We start from the raw sequence: 19,725 nt of genomic DNA on the forward strand, positions 1-19,725 counted from the left end.
AAGTCCTTCTCCCAACAGTCCTACAGGCAGCCCATGTGAAGAAGAAAAAACAGAGCCTCTAATGTCACACAGCTGGTCTATGAGGGAGCAGGGATTCGCACCCAAAAGCACGGACTGTAAAGCTCCTCACCACAGTCCTGGCTTCCCCAAGGCCTACGGGTTAAAAACCTAACATGTTCTCAGCGTTTTCACATGTTTCTATGTACTAATGAAAGCCTCACAGCGGCCCCAGAGCCCAGCACCACTCATACACCCCATTTACAGACAGGACACTGAGGCACAGCCAAGGCCAGCCAGCTGCAGGTGGAGGAGCCAGGATTCAAAGCTGGGCAGGCTGGCCTCAGCCCAGCTCGTAAGCGCTCTGCTCGGAGCAGCCTTCTAGCCTGGCCAGGTGAGGCATGCCCAACACCCTGGGGAGACTCAGCCCCTTCCTCAGGGCCCGCCCTGCAGAGATGTCCCCCCCCCCCCACGAGATATCATTAGAGGCGAGAAGCCCAGGGCTGGACATACTGTAGGCGTGCCCTGCAGCCTTTCCGACCCCCCACCCCCACCCCCACTCCCCCAGGATTCAGTCAGCACCGCGTGCAGGGCAGGCAGGCCGTAGGCAGAGGCATTGTGACTACTGGCCTCGCTGCTCTCACGGCAGTTTGATGCCGCTTGTGCGGGGTTCTGCCCCCACAGCCTGTAGGCAGGCACGCACCCCTCTCTCCCTGGGCCGGGACACTGGTGGCACTCCGCGCCCGCTCTCCCCAGGCCACTTAAAACCACACCAGCTTCCTCAGGCTGCTGTAACGATCACCACAGGCCCAGTGACTTAAAACACAAGGACGTATGTATCCCCACGCACTTCTGGAGGCCACACTCCGAAACTGGTTTCGATGCACCCAAATCGCCGTGTCAGCAGGCTGGTTCCCTCCAGAGGCGCTTCAGGAGAATCTGATCCTCTCTTCTTCCAGTTTCTGGTGACTGTCGGGACTCCTTGGCCTGTGGCCACATCACGCCAATCTCTTTCTCGTTGGTCACACGGCCTTCTCTTCTCTGTAGGCAATCTCCTTCCACCTCCCCTTCTAAGGATACGAGTCACTATGGACCATCCAGGATAATCTTCCCATCTCAAGATCCTTACCTTCATCACATCTGCAGAGACTTTTTCCATACAAGGTAACTGGCACAGATTTGGGGGATTAGGACACGGACACATTTGGGAGGCAGAATTTAGCCTACCACAGCCACCAACTACCTACTCGACCCCCCTCCTGGACGACTTAGAGGTATCTCACCCTGCCATGATCACAGCTGAGCGCCTCCTTTTACTCCAAGTCCCTCCTGCTGGCTTCTCACTTCAGGTAGTCGAGTCCCGAGCTACCCAGCCCCAAAACCATGGGGTCAGCACTTAGCTCCCCTCCTTCTCTCACCCCCACAGCTGACCCACCACCAGCAAGTCCTGTTGGGCTTACCTTCAAAATCTATCCGGAAACTGAGCACTTCTCGCCAAGGTGCAAGCCCCCAGCCCTCCCTCCCGATTACTGCCACGGGTTCCTCGGGTACCTGCCTCCCACAGTGGCCTCGACACAGCAGCCAGAGGGACCCTGAAAACCCAAGTCACAGATGTCGCTCCACCAAAACCCCGCAGTGACCCCCATGTCATTCAGAGCTAACACCAGAGTCCTCACAAAGGTTCTACAAGCTCTGACCCCGTTTGCTTTCCGATATCAACTCCATCCCTCTCTCCCCTTCCCCTTTCTCCTGCCACTGCAGACTCCTCCCTGCTCTGCACACAGGCCAGGCAGGCTCCCACTGGGGGTCCTTATTCCCTCGGCCTTGAACGCTCTCCCCACATGGCTCCCTTACCTCCTTCAGGTCTTTACCTAAAAGTCACCTTTTCAGTGGGGCACCCCTCACGTTTCCTTTCCCCTCTTCCCTGATGTTTTTCTACTTGACATTATCACCAACATCATGCACACATTGCTTTTGCATCCTGTTGAATGGAAGCTCCACCATGACAAGCCTCCCGGGTCCAGTCTCCCACGACTAGTAGGTACTCAATAAATATTCATCCCTTCACTCACTCCACAGATAATGACGGGGCCAGGCACTAAGGAGGTACCGGGACCCTGCGGTGAACCAGATATAGCCCCTGACAAGGCCCATCCAGGTGTTAAGCACAGCGGCAGGGAAGCCCAGAGTGTCATGGGAGTTCCAAGTAGGGCTGTGCTTGGGAGGGCTCTGCGGGGTAAGCAGGAGTTTCCTGACTGGATGAGGAGAGAGTTTATACCTGGCAAGAGGAACAGCAGGTACAAAACAGGGAACAAAACAATAAGACCTGTTTTGGGACAAGGGAGAGGACAGGAAAGGAGGCTCCACAAGGGTGCAGCAGGGGCCAGGGTCAAAGGGCCTCGGAGAGCAGGCCAGAGGGGGTGAACTTTTCCCCATGAGCAGTGGTGGGCCCTTGAAGCCAAGGATGTGGCAGGTGAGGATGTCTGGAAGCTCCCCTACCTCAGACGACCAACAGGCCGCCTAGACGTGGCGAGAGGCTGGGGTTCAGTACCCACCCACCATGTGCCAGGGGAAGGAGTTGGGAATTCCCCCAAACTGCAGTGCCAGCCAGAAAGCAGCTCAAGCCACTGTGTCATTATGGAGCCCCCAGGATGCCCAGGACTGCTGGGAGGAGACCTTGGGGGAGATCCAAGCCTACCATTTGTAACAAATGCCAGATTGTGGAAGTTCACTGTAGCCAGGGGCCAGGAGAGCAGGGAAGGCCCCCTGTGGACTGAATGGTGTCCCCCCAAATTTATATGCTGAATGGCTAACCCCCCAACAGGACTATATTTGGAGTAAGGAAATAAAGTTAAATGAGGTCATAAGAGTCAAGTCTTAATGTGATGGGATTAGCATCCTTACAAACACGAGATAGCAGAAATCTCTCTTTATCCCTGTCTTTCTCTGTCATGTGAGCACACAAGAAGGCAGCCATCTGCAAGCCAGAAAGAGGGCTCACCAGAACCTGACCATGCTGGCACCCTCATCTCTGACCTCCAGCCTCCAGAGCTTCGAGAAAATTAACGTCTGGTGTTTAAGCCACCCAAGCTATGGCATTTTGACATAGCAGCCAAGCAGGCTAAGACAGTGGTGAAGTCAAGGGGAACTTCCTGGAGGAGACACAATTTGGGGCTGTCCTATGGCTCCGAGACAGACCAGATTCTGGCCAGCTGGAACTGTGGCCGCACACCGGACCCCAGGCTAGGCTTATCCTTCACCAGACCTGAAAAGCCTGGGCAGTTTCTCTGGAGCTTAATTCCTCTGCTGAGGAGCACAGGGACAGGTGTGGGACTGACGGAACTTGGCATCTCCCACGTAGCCAGACTCTTAGAGACAGGGTAGGCCCTTTCTGCCACCATGAAAGGTAACAGCCTGGCCTAAGCCAGCCAGGAGTCAGCATGCAGGGGCCTCCCCCCACCCCAGGCTCTCACCCATAAGGGGGTGCCCGCAAGTGGAGACCCGGGCTGGGCTCTGAATGACAGAAATGATTAGGATATATATAGAGAGAGAAGGTCTATAAATAAATATACATTTTATAAGACATGTTTAATTAAAGTGGATTAAAATTAATTTGCTTTAAGAAAATGAGCAGTGTCCTGGAGGATTTCAGAAGCAGGGCAAGAGTGCCTGTATCCAACGGCTCCACAGAAGGGCCTGGGAAGAGGGTGGGTGGCATCCTCAGAAGGAGGTGGCTCACATTTACACAGCACTCGACACCTTAGGCATGCTCACTGGGGATGGCAGGCGTGTTCAGACCCACTTTCCAAGGGGAAACTAAAGCCCAGAAAGAGCAGTGGCGCACCCAAAGTTGCACAGCATGCCTGTGGCAGGGCTCGGGAAGAAGCCGCCGGTCCTTCCGCCAGCCCTGGGCATTTCATTCGCGGTCAGCACACCCGAAGTTCCTCACCCTCTGTGCCCTCAGCCTGAGCTGCTGCCCCCCAGGCTGCTCCTGTCGGCAGGGTGGGGCCTCTTGCTCAGTGGCAGTCTGGCTCCTCCGAGGCCTTGCGTGGGGAAGACGGAGGGAAGCAGCCTGGGGGTGGGGGACAGGAGGCAGAAAAGGAAAGGACCCGAAATCAACAAGCATTCCCGAATTTTAAGCAGTTTTTGGAGGAAAATGAGGAGCAGGTTCAGCTGTAGCAGTTTGCTCCAGGGGAAAATTACGTTCCCATGCTCTATTATACAGAACAGAAGGAACATTTGGTGGGTTGAATACTTGTTAATTTATTTCTCTGTTTGTTAATGGGCCCGACACACGCGCATGCTCGTGGGTGCGCACGTGCGTGCACGGACACACGCCAGGCATCGGCAGGAGATGGTGCTGGGCTCCCCGAGGTTTCCTGCCACCCTCCTGTCAAGCATCATGTCTACAGCATGGCCTTGCATGGGACTGAGGTGAGCCTCTCGATTTCCTCGTCCGAAAAATGGACGTGGCAATGAGATGACATGAAGTATTAGAGCAAAGCCTTTGACCTTGGAAGAAGCGTGATGAGATGTGAGAAGCCGTTTTGAGAGCATCTGCGGACATGTAGAAGGTTCCAATACGGGCTGAGGGAGTGATGCTCCACTGGGGGGCTCCTTGGAGCCTCGCACGGAGCACGTCCAAATACGGACAGTCATTGTGCTTCCGCCTGGCCCAGATTCCCATCTCAGAAAACGGCGGGACCACCAAGCCTGTCGCTCCGGCCAAACGGACTGCCCCCGACCCCGACTCTCAGCATTCTCCACCCCACATCTCCCCCTCCCATCCATTTCTCACCGTCCAGCAGCCACCACCCGGGGCCATGACCCCACGGCTCTCCTCCAGACCCCGCACCAGCCTCCCCACCAGGCTCCCCGCTTTCCCTGCCACCGACTCTAATCCATTCTCTCCCCACGGTGGCCAGATTTGAAAGCACAAATCAGATCCTGTCACTCTCCTGCTTAGCGCTCTCCAGAGCTCCCCACTGCACTCTGAAAACAACCTGCTCCTCCGTAGGCCTCTGAGCCCCCCTCACCGTTTCCCACCCCCATGCCCCCCCCCCATTCCCCAACCGCCAGCCATGCTGTCTTTCTCCTGGCTTTTAAACACACCACCCGGCCCTTGCCAAACTGCTGAGCCCGCCCAAAACGCCGTTTCTTTTCAGACTTGAGGTCTGGGCTCCAGTGTCGCCCCTTCACAGAGGCCTGCCTGCATGCCTCCTGCTCCAAAGCCAGGCAGCCTACACCAGCCGCTCCCTGCCCAATTTCATCGAGGGCTGACGTTACACACGTTATTTGTGGCCTGGCTCACCGTCACCCCCACAGGAACGGAAACCACCTGGGCGCAGAAGCGGCGTGTGTACCCCTCTAGGGGCTGCTGCCCCAGGCTAGGGCAGCACCCAGCATTTAGGAGGGCTTCATAAACGCGTGGGAAGGGAATGAGGGAGGGAGGGAGGGTCGGAGTGAATGGATGGACAGTCGGCTCTAAGCCAGAGGGGCCGGCGAGAAGGGGGCCAGGGCGCCCCGTGCCCAGTGTCTCGGCCCCCGCCCCTTCAGCTGAGGAGAGGAGCAGGTGGAGACAAGCTCTGCAGGGCGGCACCCGTGATCCGGGCCCCTTCCTGAAGCAACTTTACGAAGCAGTTGCAGGGACTGCGAGAGCAGGTGCACGTCCCGGAACAACCACGCGCGACTCACCCGACCTCTCTGAGCCTGTCCCCTCAGCTGTCTGACGGGCTAATACAGGACCCGTTCCCTCGGACCGTTGAGTGGGGGAATGAGATCGCGCTCTCAGAAATGAGAGATGAGGGTGAGGACAAGACGAGCCCCCTCTCTCGCAGGTGAGGGAGCTGGGAAAGACTGCCGGAGGGGCCTGGGTGCCAGGGCCCCAGGGCAGACTGGCCTGACTCAGCACCCCCCCCCCCCGCCCCGCCCACACTCTCTTCTGCGTGCGGGTCACCCCGGCTGGGAGTGCGAAATGGAACCCAGGAGGCCTTTCTCCATCGCTGGCACCTTAGAGGTGGTGTTCCAGAGTGTGAACTGGCTTAGCCTCCCTTCCCCAGGTTCAGCACAAAGTGAGGAGGCGGGAGAGCTGGCTGGGGAGAAGGTGCTGCCCCCACTGCCTCCTTGCCTGAGGCAAGGGAGCTGGGGAGGAAGCACTTGCCCAAGCTCTGACAGGTAAACTGAGACAAGTCTGTGTGGAGACTCCCAGAGTGATCCGAGGTGGAGGAACGGACAAGCCTGAGCTCTGGTAGCTCCGGGAGGCCTGACAGGAGGAGCCGAACCACACAGAGCGGGAGGAGGAAGACTGTTTAGCAAGCACCGCCCCTCCCACCTGGCCAGGGGCGCAGAGCGGGGGGGGGGGGGGGGGGGGGGGCAGGACTCCAAAGGCCCTGGGGTAGGTGCTCTGAGGACACGTTTGGGGCCCACTCACTCCCACTCAACTGGCTTATGCGGGTGGAAGGTCATCACTGAAGGTCCAGAGGCCTAGAGGCAAGGCCGCCCTCGCAGAGACCCTGCTCAAGGCCAGCTAGTGAGGGATCGTGGCTGCCAGCGGCCAAGGTGCCTTCCGCTTACAGCTGGTGCACATTAAGAATTATTTCTCTTGCGAGCAAACAGTTTGTTACAATCTCCATCGCACGCTTTTCCCGGCTGGGCGCCCTCCCATACATCCTGGATTAATCCCGGAAGTCACTCCATTCATTTAGGACATGCCTGAGTGTGCCTCCTCTTTTATTAGGGAAATTTTTCATTGTTTGAAGCACTCATAGGTTTTAATTTGGGGCTGAGATTTTAAAGCCTCCCTCAGTGACGAAGAGACCAGAGTATGCTTGAGGCTGGACGGCTCCCTCTGTCCACAGACCTGGTCGGCCTGGCAGGGGCCACCGGGCTCCATGGAGGAGAGGAGAACACGCATCTCCTCTCTTGGGAGCCGGGGAATGCAGACCCCAGTGCTGTGTGACGTTGGGACACACCCTCAACTCTGAGCCTTCCCGAGAGAGACAAAACCAGGGTGTCCCTTTAACTGAGCTCACCCAGGATAGTCTGTCATTAACTCTAAAAACCACAGAGTGGGGCCACTGAAAAGGCAAGAAGTTTGGAGTTCAGATTGAAATGTGAACTGGGGCGGGTGAGTCACTAGCCTGTCTGAGCCTACTTTCCAGGGCCCTAGGATGAGGCTAAGTGCCAGCCCCCCCCCCCCCGGGCTATTGCGTAAGTCCACGTTCAGAGCAAGTCTGACTCAGCCTGGCACCTAGTGGGTGCTCAATAAGGGGGAGTCTCCCAGCCCCCCCATCCTGCCAGAGACCCCTCCCACTTCTCCAGCTCTTAGTCTCTTGGCCTTGAGAAGCCAAACTGCCTTGTTCCTTAACCCAGGCTAGACACTGCCCTCAGGCTGACCCCCTCCCCCCACAGGCCCATCCTGGCGGTCTGGGCAGCTGCCACCAGCCCCCTCCCAGGCCTCACCTCAGGCCTTCATACCTCCCACCTGAGGCCCTGCGGCCCAGGGAGTCCTGTATGTGCATGGACCCTACACTGCATCCCCCCCCCACACACACACACAGGTCCCATGCCAAGCTCTGTGCTGGGATCTAGGCTGCATGTTTGCTGTCCCCCTATGTCAGGAGATAGCTGTCCCACTCCCAACTCCCCTATCCCCACCAGGGCACCAGGACTTGGCCCTCTCCTGGGCTTTGATATATACGCCCTCCCATCCCCACCCTCCCACTGCCTGCTCTCAGAAGCTCACAACCTATCCTGTACTTGCTTCTCCTGCTTGCTCTTTGCTCACACTATCCCCAACCAGGTGTGCCTCTCGATACTCCTGCCTACCCCACCTGCTTCCCAAATCCTCCTGAACATAAGGTCTGGCCTCTTCCAGGAAGCCCTCCCTGACTTCTCCAGCTCCTATCTCCTTTTCCTGGGGCTCACAGCCTATCTTCTCAGGCACTCTAACTTCACATTGATACTTAAGAGGAGGGACCATGTCACCTACTCACTTTGTGGCCACCGAGTCCAGGCAAAGCGCGCTATGTCCTCAGGAAGAATGGGCTCATTAAATGATTCAGAGGGGAGCACACAGAGGGTTCCCATGGATGGAGTACACACCGCTGTGTGAAAGTTCTGCCCACTACGCAGAGGTTAAGAGAAGTGAAGCCCCTGCCCATGCGGCAGGGCTGGGATGTGAACCAGCCCCACCAAATGCTGTTAACACACAGTCCACAAATCCCATTCCACATATGTGGCCTGCCAGCCCTCCACTTCACACACACTATCCTCAGTGACCCTCACCACCTCAGCTCTACTGTTCTCGGTGCCACTCAGGAGGAAACGGAGGTCCAGAGAGGCGTGTCACTTGCTCAAGAACACAAAGGCAGCCTGGTCAGTGTGCTTGGCCAGGACAACCCCCATGAGGTCTCCCTGATGGCCCACCCTCTCCCCGGCTGCTGGACGCCCCCCCCCCCCGCCCCGTCCTCAACCAGTAGGTCATGCTCTCCCAATTACTGGCCCAGCCCCAGGGCTCCTGGGAGCCTGGGAACGTCTGCATGGTCGGCTGACCTTTCAGAGGGGCCCGGCCCTCACGGTGCTGGGTATGTACACAGTAGCTCCCAGAAAGTAGGACATGCTGGGGGAGGGGGGTGGCAGGTGTGGGCTGAAAATGCTCCCGCCACCCTCCACACCGCCTGGACAGCAGAGCCATCCATGGCAGGTCTCCTCAAATGACCTTGGCAACTGCTGGGGGTAGACCCTCTGGGGCTCAGAGTGAAGGCCTGGCCTGCCTACTAAGGGGAGGGCTTTGGCCAATGTCCTCTCCAGCTCCTTTCTGTTCAGCGACCTAGAAGGCCTCGGGGGTCATGGAAGACAAGCCCCTTTTAGCATGTCGAGGGGTCACCTCACTTGACTGAGCCTCTGCTTCCTCATCTGTAAGTAGGGTTCAGGCAGCAGCTGCCTCTAACATCCGAGGGGCTCAGGGAAGCAAGGCTGCCTGACTCCAGCAGGATCTGAGGACACTCCCCTCCTGGGACACGTAGCAGATACTCAGCCCCAAGCAGGGCAGATCTGGCCTCCCAGGAAGCCAGCTGGGGAGTGTTGGGTAGGGGTGCCAGGCCGAAAGGCAGGTGGACACACCCACCAAACAACAACAGAGCCACACCCAGGATGTCACCAGGAGAGCCTGGGTTGGGGTAGCAGGCGTGGCATAGGCAGCAGGGAACCTGCGGTCTCAGAAGCCAAGAGGACCCTGCCCCCCATCTGGCTGCCCCTGAGCACAAGGTCCAGGCTGCATCCACCGTTCCAGACTGTCGGACGCCCATCCCAGCCTCCTCCCCGCTCCATCGGGCTTGAGGGCAAGAGCATAGGGTCCACGGAGGAAGACAGAGGGGTCCTGGTAGAGGGCACTGGTGCAGACAGCTCGCCCTGGGGCTGGAGGGGGCTTCAGGGTCGGGGGGGTTCGAGTGGAGACAGCTCCCCGCCTCCGCCCTCCCCACACCAAACCCCACCCCCACTGCTGAGCAGAAAGGAGCTATGGCTTCACCCCACCCCACCCCACAGAGCCTCTGCTCCCGAGGCAGGGGCGTCATCGGCACCCCCCTTCCCAGCTACAGCTCAGGCTCCACCCCGCTCTCCAAACCCAGCTCAAGCCCTGTTCTTACTCAGAAGAGCCTCTTGATCGAAAAGGCCTCCAAGGCATCTCACAAGTAAGAGTCCTTTAATTGGGAAGGTGCTCACTTCTCAGAGAGGAATTTTAATTTGGCTTCCCCACCATCTTCTCTTCCTGAAACCTGTGCACTAAACACAAAGGCTAACAAAAGCCAAGCACCTCAGCACCCCTTCCATGACCACAGAGCACCCCAGAGGCAGAGACAGGAGTGGCAGAGGCTGCCCCGCCCATCCGCACAGACCCCCCAGGCCCCCCAGCCATGACTGTCAGAAGACCTCAAACAGCTCCCTTAGGATCCACCCACCCCACGTCCCTCTCGGCACCCCACACTCAGAGCACAGGGTTAGCAGGATAGCAGGGCACCCACACAGGGCAGGGACCCCGTCTGCTGAGCTCCCAGAGCCCAACACTCTCTGCATTACCCCTCATAACCCCCTCTACCACCCTCGATCACGCTGTCCTGCAGCTGATGGCTTAGAACGACGGTTACTGTGTATCTATTACATGCCAGACCCTGCTCTAAGCTCTGTGTGCACCGACCTACCTAGTCCATACAAGGTGAGTGCTGTGATTACTTCCAATTTGCCGATGAAAAGACTAAAGGCCCAGAAAGCTTAAGTAAACAGCCTGACCCAGTCCAAACGAGCGTGGATGCCGGTATCTCAAGTGCGCCGCCTCCAAGCAGGACTCTTCGGTGCCCTGCCTCAGGCCCGGCTGCTTAGCCCTTCCAACCCATCCTCCGCCCCCCGTTGCTAAACTCAGTCAAAGGCTGCACCACCCACCCTGTTCTCGGGCTCCACTCTCCCCTCACCTGCAGCCCATCCTCAGCCTGCCACAACAAGTCACGCGTCCCCACCGAGGCCTGGCCAGCCATCTCTCTCTGGACGGATGCTGGGGCCTCCGAACCACCGACCAGCCTCTACTCTTGCCCCCCCGCCACAGCCTATTCCCCATGAGGCAGTGAGCGGTAGCGTCTGAGCCACAAGTCACTCCATCCATACTAACTCGAGGCCCTGCTCGGCCCTATTTCTCAGTCCCCCTTCCCCACCCGCTGCTCCCAGCTCAGGGCCTGTCCCCTCCCCTTGGGTCTGCTCAAAGGGCACCTCACCCGAGATGCCTTTTCCTGACCATACTGCAGGCTTCCCCTGCTCCTCTGCTCTCTTTTTCCGTCTTATTTTTCTCCATGGCACTTACCACTCCCTAACCTTATATGATGAATTTACTTAATCTGTTTTTTTTTTTTTCTGTCTACTCTGCAGTACTGGGGATGGGCCCGGAGCTCAGAGAAGCCTCCTAAAAGTGACACCCCATGCCCAGCCTCCCTCCCTGGCTCTCCAGGATCAGGGGCCACCTTCCACTTCTCATCGAGGAGATGAAGGAAGGCCTCTCTGATTCAGAGCCTCTGTGTGCATCCTTCCTGCAAGGCGGAGACCAGAGCGGGGCTCGCCACAGACAGAGGGGCTTGATTTATTTATTTTTTTATGCTATTTTTTTTAAAAGATTTTATTTATTTATTTGACAGAGAAAGAGACAGCCAGTGAGAGAGGGAACACAAGCAGGGGGAGTGGGAGAGGAAGAAACAGGCTCCCAGCGGAGGAGCCTGATGTGGGGCTCGATCCCAGAATGCCAGGATCACGCCCTGAGCCGAAGGCAGACGCTTAACGACTGAGCCACCCAGGCACCAGAGGGGCTTGATTTAAACGCCCCTGAGCCCACCGGTGAGAGAGAAGTCCAGGGCGGCAGCATCTGGGACTCTCAGTCTTGCCAGTCCTTCCCCCACCCTGCCATCCTGACCCCTCCCCTCCAACCACGGGAGCACCAAGGAGTGGGCAGGGGAGCGGGCAGGGGAGGCAGGAGGCAGCGAGGCAAACCCTGGCTTCCTCCAGCTGTTCAGAGCTCTTCTGGGTCAGGCCTCAGTCCCCCAGGCACCCCTGAGAGGCTCCCCAGGACCAGCCCTGTGCCCTTCTAGGCACAGCACTCCTCAAACCCTCCGAAGTCCCCTGCTTCCACACCTTTGCTTAGCCTGGGCCCTCTCCCTCCCCTAAACCATCATAACCCTACATACGTCTTCCTGCTCAAGCAGCCACTATTTACAACGACACACTGTTGGAAACAATCAAAATACGTAACAGAGAATTGTTACACATGCTACAGCACGCACAGGCTGGAACGTTATGCTGCCATTAAAAATCACGTTACAGAAGGGTGTTTCATGATGGGAAAATGATCTTGGTATAGTATTAAGAACAAAAGGCAGGTTAGAACACAGTAAGTAGTCTGATCCCAATTATGTCATAAATATTTGGTAAAAGACTGACACGCAAAACACCCAAATGTTCATGTTTTCTACAGAGAATGCGTGCTATTGTGTGTGTGTGTGTGTGTGTGTGTGTGTTTTAATAATCAGGAAAATAGAACATTTTTAAAAAATCCATTAGCCTTCCCGGCTCAGCCCAGGCATCCCCTCCTCCAAGCCCCCCAGCCCCACTTTGGGAGCAGCCCGTGCCCCACGTTAGCTCCCCAGTCTGTCTCTGCCTGCTGAGCCTCCTGCTGCCTGATGCTGTCCCCGGGGCAGTGGGGAGGATGTTGTGGCCCCTGGTGAGGCTGGGGGCAGGGCCAGGCCTCCCTGCCTCCCTGAGGCCCCTGCCCACAGCCCTCCCATCACCCTTGGCGGCCTTGCAAATAACCCTGACCACATCCCCTCTCCCTGTCTCCCAGCAGCAATTACAGGTTAAACCAGAGGGGCTAATTAGCTGCTCAATCCACCCAGAACTGACTGATTAGCAGGAATATTTCGATAGAGATAACTGGACTTCAAAGCGAGGCCTAGAGTCCAGAAGGAAATCCAGCCGTCGGCTCCCTGCCATACCCCACCAGCTTCCTGGGTGGGAGGCCAGTGTTGGCTGAGCCTAGGCCACACCATCACTGTCACCTAATCCTTCAGGAGAAGGGGTTCGAGGCCCACTGCCCTGCTGAGCCTCTGGGTCTTCTTCCTCTGAAAATGGGGATACCATTCCAGTCCAGCCTGCAGCCCCCAGCCTTCCCCTAGCGTTCCCTCTAGTTAGCAAAGTCCTCTGCAGCCTTCGCATGGGTCCCAGAAGCCTGTCATGAACAGCAGGTTGGCCCAGATCCCAAGGCCCAAGGGTAGAAGTCACTTGTCCAAGGTCAAAAGCAAGCCAGGAGTCAAGTCAGGCAGTACCCCAGGTTCCCTTCCTTCCCCATCTACCATTTCTTCAGGACTTGGCTCACAAGGGACGCAGTGGGAGGGCCTGTCACCTCCCACATTCTGAATGTCCTGCTCCTCATGATACGTTCCAAGCCACCCACTCTGCTCACACAGAGCCAAGGTCACCTGTCTGCCAGTACTTGTCACATACACACACCTGGATTGAGCGTCATCCTGCCCTGAAGGCGTCCAGATCTGTGTGCTGACCCTGGCTGGGAGCTCGGGTAAACGCCACAGGCTGGGGTCTGTGCCAGTGTCTCTTGACAGTTTCTTGGGCCCTGACTGTCTCAATCCACACGTTCCCACTCCCTCCTGAAGTCATGCGCACATATGGCCAACAATGTGACCGAAGCAAGGACAGATCCCTTCGGCTCACCATCCGTGACCTGCCACACCACATGGGAACCCGTTAGCCGGCGCATCCATGAAACCATGTCACTGAGGACATCCCAGGCTTGGGGTCTGTCAGAGCCCTGATATCGCAAAGGCCAGAAGATGGTGGCACTGCCATATCAAACCGCCTGGACTTGGCTTCACATGGAGCGGGAGACCACCCCCAGAAAGACTGCTCTTCCATGGCCTCCCTACCGCCTCTCCCTTGGGGACCCCACACCTGCCTTCGTGGCCCCTGCCACCCCCACTCTGCCCTGTGGCCCACGGTGGCCTCTTACCTCAAGTCAGGCAGGCGTTTGGGAAATGCAAGTGGGCTGGGGTCAGCCTGGGTTTGACTCAGTCGCCCTCTTTGCCTGTAGGCACCGGAGCCTCACGGCCTGTGGGCACAGGAGGCTGTGGGAGAAAGAGGAGATGAGCTGTCAGCCAGAGCCAGGCCGCACGGGGCAAGACTGGGAGTGCACCATGCACACAAATGGGTCTGACCGCACGTGGCTGGGTGATGAACATACATCACACACACACACTCTCTCTCTCTCCCTCTTGCTGACACACACGCGCATGTGCTCTCACTCACTGGCACACTCCCGCTCGCTTATACACACATATGCTCTCACACGAATACAGTCATACACTTACTACATTTACTCACTGACACACTGACACATCACTCGCACACTGGCATTTACACACGTTCTCTCTCACACACACACACACATGCTCATATGCCACCAGCTGGGGCAGGTGGGGCCCTGGGACTGGTGGGGTTTCTGGCCCCAAGTTGGGGGTGGGGCTCTGAATATGCTTCCTCACCCACCTTGGGACAATCAAATCTCTGAGCCTCACTTCCCCTGTCCATAAAATGGGGATTCTGGTGCTCCTGCTTGGTCCACTGGGAAGATAAACAGAGAGGAGGGGCACCCGGCCTGGCGCTCAGGGGTATCCAGCCAGCACCTAGCCCAGGAGGCAGGCCTAGGGGCTAGCCCTAGAAAGGGGTGCAGGCAGAGCACCAGCGGGCCTCTCCTGGGGCCTGAGCCTCATCCTGCTGGTTCCCAAGAATCCACCAATCCATCCTTTCCTTCCCCGCCTCTTCTGGTTTACTCCTTCACTAAATATTTTCCAAGGGCAACTTCCATGAGTGGGGGAAGGTACTAGGGGGCTCCGTCTCCTTGGCAAGGCCCCCAGACGCAGGCCTCGGGCTGGAAGTCCAAGGAGGCAGGCCAAGGAGGCAGCTGTCCTGCATGCCACCGTGTGGCCTGGGCCGAGCTCCCTCCTGAGCCCTGGTTTCCTTCACCTCTCAGATGAAGCCCCAAATCCCTCTCTGGACTGTTGCCCAGAGGTGCCCATCTGATTGGAGCTTCTCAAAGTGTGTGTGGGCACAGGGGCGTTTAGGTGGCACACAGGCAAATGCTTTTATTTTCATAGGTATGTGTTTATTCTTCCGTGTATTAAAAATAACAATAATATTAGCAGCACACCACAGCTGTGACTTCACAGATGCATGGCTTAGGGCGCGCTGGGAAACCCACCTTCAAATGTGAGTCGACATGAAGACAAGCATTAGGAAAAACCGAGTACAAGTGGCCTCCAGCAGTGGCTCAAGCCCTCGATGGTGGGAGGGAGAAGAGGAGAGCTGGCCTCTCACCTGGCCTGTCTCCCAGCAGCTCTCACAAGGGTCAGCAGCTCCCTTTCTCCCTGGACGGCCAGGCTGGCCTCTCCTTTCCCTCCTGGTTCCCCACATGGCACCAATCAGCAGAGGCCTAGGTCCCCAGAAGGACTCATGAGGCCTTCCAGATGGGCCGAACAGAGGGAAGCATGGGTGGATGGGGACGGGGTGTGGAGGTGGTGGCCATCATGTGGGGAGAAGACAGCAAAGGCCTCTGGGTCCCTCCCAAGATCAATATTCTGTCAAGTCTAAGATGTGAATGGTGGAATTTCTCACCCACATGGTAGGTTAAGATGGAGGGACCCTTGGGAGGCAACAATCTTCTTGTTTCATGGGCTGCAAACCTCTTGAAGAATGAGGCAGAGAAATGGGCACTGAGCAGGTTTCTGGGCCCTCTGTGGCTTTCCTGACCTGACAACAGAGCTATGGACAGGGTAGATCCTGCCTGGCCCCACAGTTAGCCAGTCCCAAACTCTGCCCCCTGCTGCCATCAAGCCCCAGCGGTGCCTTCCGAAGGCTGCTGTTCTAAACGACAAGACATGACAGAGTGGTGCAGCCTGGGAGGGATGGGCAGTCCCTCAGGCCTGGGTCCTCCAAGCCAGGCCTAGACAGGCAGGGGTGCCCCTGGTGGCCGCCCAAGCTGGCTCCAGGTAGACTGGCACAAGCCAGCCAGGCCCAGGCCAACCTGGGCAGCACTGTTCCTGGCAGGTCTCCAGACCACCTGGCTGGCAGCCCTGAGCCCAGTTCCACCTGAGCTTGGCAGGGCAAGCCATTCCCACAGCGCCACCCCAAGCCCCCACCTGCCGTGTTCCAAGATAATGAATGGGCCTCCCGCTCCCTTCTCCCCAAACCTTCCTGAAGCTCCCACTCTCCTCAGTGGCATCACAAGGAGTTGCTATGGAAATGGGACCATAGGCAGAGCATGACAATGATTTGGGGCAGGGAGATGCAGTGGGAGCCAGGAGCTCTCTAGCACCCGGGGCCTGCTTGTGCGCTGAGTTCCACGAAGGACATGAAATCCCGGCTGCTGCCTCACAGCCAAGAGGGGTCAGAGACCACCGTGGTGGGGGGGCTTCCCCCTGCCCTCCTGGCTCCTTGCCCATTCAGGGGAGCCGCAGGAACCAGAGGCCTGTGCGTTCAACAGAATTGCCACGTGCCCCGGGGACGTGAGCCTTCCCCTGAAACTGCACTCTGGGGTGCCGCTGAAGTGGGCTCCGGTCTGTGGGGCTGCACCCAGCAGGTGCTGAGCAAACATCGCCATCAAAGAGGCCAGTACTGGCCGGGGGCGGGAGGGGTAGAGAGACAGAGAGACACAGGCATGTGCCTATCTGGTCAACATAGGACCACAGAGCTTGCGAGACCCACACCCACTGAATAGATGGGGAGACTGAGGCTCAGGGTCACCCAGCAAGTCAGCTGAAAAGTCAAGCCCAGAACCCATGTCTCTGCTTCCCCAGACCCGAATCCTCTATCCAACACCCCCAGCTTTCCATCCATCCATCCATTCGTTCATTTGTTCACTCATTCACTCATTCATTCATTCTAGTCTTAGTAAGCGCCTACTTTGTGCCTGGTGATTGGGATAAAGAGACGTAAAGGACACCGCTCCTACCTGCCAGGAGCTCAGAGAGGAGACAGGGCATCATGGTGGGCAGAAGGAAGGTGCTGGCACAGAAGTCCAGAGAGCCGCAGAAGCCCAGGGAAGGTCCCCTCAGAGACTTCAGTGCCACACTTCTGAGCATGCTTCAAATAGACTCCGGGTCTCCCTGACTTGTCTCCCAGCTGCTCCCTCAGCGCAGACCCTCCTGACGGCCCCATACAGAGGCCTCCAGGGTGAGGCAACACTCAGCCCACCTGGGGCCCTCAACACCCAGAGGTGTTCCCCATGAGCACCCCCAGGCCCTAGGAATAAGGACTCATGAGGATAGTGCTTTGCTACAACAGACGGAGCTCCCAGAATGCCATGCCTGCCTGCCCTCCCCCTCCCCCAGGCTCAGCAGCTTCCTGCCTTGTTCCTGCTTTCCTGGGCAACCTCCCTCGAGCCTGGCCCTGCTCTTGGCCTGGGGCCCTGCACTGGGCAGAGAACAAGCGAGCTCTAGCCATCAGTCACCACCCTTGTGGAACTAAGTCCCAATCTCTCTGTTGGCAACAGGAAAGTTCTCTCCTGTGGTGTTTGGGTTTTTTGGTGGGGGGCTAGTCCTGAGAGCACAGGAAGGAACACCTTCCAGAGCTCAGCTGTATCCTACATGGGCCGTGCCTCTCAGCAGCTGGTACGGACTCCCGGGACCTACTTTACCCAGGTAAAAACCAAGATCCCGAGAGGTGGCCCCAGGTTGCTCAGTGCTGAGAAGGCAAGATGGGGAAGGACCACTGAGGACAAAGAAAGGCCAGGTGTAGGACCGTGGAAGTGGAAGAAGGAGCTATCTAGGAAGGCTTCCTAGTGGAAGAGGGACTTAGATTGGCTAAGAGACTGCCCTAAGGCTCCCAGCAACAAATGAGTGTCTCTGAAAAAGAGAACTGGGCCAGGGCCTGCCTCACCAGCCCACAAGACTTGGGGCTAGGCTGGGGGGCTGGGCATGTTCCCCACTGGCCTCGCAACCCACTGAGGACTGCTACAGCTGCCATCTCACGTCCCTAATTACTCCTGTCCAACGGGAAACCAGCTGGGGGTAGAAAAACAGTAGAGACACAGAAAGGAGGGGTTGAGCACATGAGAGACAGAGGCCCAAAGAGATAGAATGACCATGACTGGTAAGCCAGACAGGAAGAGGGAAAGGCAGTGACGGAAAAGAAAGGACAGACGGGCCGTCCCTCCCTCCCCAGAGCTGGTGCTGCAGCTCCAGGAGAAGCCTGCAAACTGGAGCTTTGCAAAGATTTTTCAGCAATAAAATTCTTATTTGAAATGAAATCTTATGCAGCGGGGGAAGGCTTTCTATGCCAGACATTAAATCCGGAAGCCATAAAGTGAAAATTTGATAAATCTGAGTACATAAACATGTAAAACATCTGTACGGAAAAAACACTATAAGCAAGTTAAAAGGCAAGTGAGACGCTGAAAGAAAACATCACTAATATACAAAGAGCTGCTACAAATCAATAAGAAAAAAGACAAAAGAGAAAATTGGCAGTGAATTAGAAATCCACAGAGGAAGAATTCAATTGGCCAATAAATGTACGAAAAGCTGTTCTATATCACCAGCAATCAGGGAAATGCAAATGAAAACAACATGATACCAGTTTTTGCCCATCAGATTGGGAAAAATTAAAATGATTGATAACAACCAGTGCTGGCAAGGATGTAGGGAAATGAGCACTCATAGACCATTGGAAGGAGGGAGAATTGCCTCAACCTTTGGAAGGGTAATTTGGCGATATTGAATAACGCTTTAAACCCACATACCCTACAAACTAGTAATCCCACTTCTAGGAGCTTCTCCTACAGAAACCATAGCAGAGACAGTCACATGTAAATATTCAAAGATGCTCAGGGCGGTATTGCTGGTAAGAATTAAAAAAAAATTGGAAATGACCTCAATGCTTATCAATAAGGGAATGTTCATATAAAATAGAGCACATCTATACTCTGGAATACCCTGCAGCCATTTGACAGAAAGAGCCATATCTATGTATAACAATATGAAAAAAATCAAGCTGTACAATGCTATTTCAGAATGAGCCCATTTTTATAAATAGCAATTTGTTGGTATATGGCCCACAAGGCTGGAGGACAATACCCAGATGTTACAGTGAACCCCTCCTAGGCAGGGGATGAAGGTGCTTCCACGGGCTCTTATCCACAAACGTGCTGTTGGATTTTCTTTTGTAATCAGAAAAACAAAATCAATAAAGAGTTAATGGGTTTTTCCTTTAAGTCCTGCCTGAACCCTCATATAAATTGCAGATCTAAGCAGCCATGCTGTGGTGGGAAGGGAAGGGGCCTACCCAGCTCCATCCCAGCCTCCAAAGCCCCCAGGCACCTTCCTGGACACCAGGGCTCTGGAACCAGTTTGAGAACCTACGCTGGAGCCTATATCTCCACTCCCCCAAACCAAGGCTGACAGGGCAGAAGGTTACCCAAGGTCACACAGAAAATCCAGACTGTCTGGGGCTCACGCCAGGGCCTCCGGCTCCTCAGCAGGGCTCTGGTCCTCCAGGGCTAGCATGGGAGGTTTCCCTAGGCGTCCAGAAAACCCTGGGATATCACAGTCTTGGGAAACGCTAGGCTGAAGCTCAGGGGGAACCCAGGGGTAAGGGCAACATGGAAGGGTCTTGGCAAAAACTCGAGTGGAGGGATCTTTGAGGCTCAGCTCTGGACTCTTACAGGGTTCTCTGTAGAGAAAAAAGAGAAAGGATGGGTGAGCCCAAGGGCCCACCAGGCAGAGAGGCCTGGTGTGTGCAGGTGTGCAGAGAGAGGGATCCGTGGAGATGAACTATGGAGGGCACGCGTGTAGTCATGTCTGCATGTAGAGTCAGTGGGATTCTGTGTGCGCGCGTGCGTGTGTGTGTGTGTGTGTGTATGTCAGGGCACATGGGCAGCCAGCAGACCTGCAGACAGGCCAGGAGCAGGTGGCAAACAGCAGAGCCCCATGCCCAGCTGGCCCTCAGCCTCATGCCTAACCCAGTGCCTCCCAGAGCTCCCCTACCCTCCGCAGACTGGGCTATCTGCCACCTTGACGGACACAGGCCTCGAAAACTTCGCGCTTGTCGCTTCCTTTGCAAGGGACGCCTTCCCGCCCTGACCAGTCCCCAGTGTCCTCCAAGAAGCCTCTCCCAACAGGCTGGGGTGGGAGC

General features: G+C 56.6%; 1 protein-coding gene across 2 annotated transcripts in view; it reads right to left on the reverse strand.

The window, feature by feature from the left end:
• Positions 1 to 19,725, reverse strand: part of LINGO1 (leucine rich repeat and Ig domain containing 1) — a 190,172-nt gene that overhangs the window by 155,596 nt on the left and 14,851 nt on the right. For both annotated transcript variants that reach the window (XM_087856766.1, XM_087856767.1), the window contains exon 2: positions 13,550 to 13,664. The gene's annotated coding sequence lies outside the window, so the exon portion shown is untranslated. The remainder of the gene's footprint in view (positions 1 to 13,549; positions 13,665 to 19,725) is intronic.

This window comes from Ursus americanus, chromosome 28 (genome assembly GCF_024610735.1).
Source record: "Ursus americanus isolate L20-20 chromosome 28, mUrsAme1.1.p, whole genome shotgun sequence".
In the NCBI taxonomy this organism is placed as follows: domain Eukaryota; kingdom Metazoa; phylum Chordata; class Mammalia; order Carnivora; family Ursidae; genus Ursus; species Ursus americanus.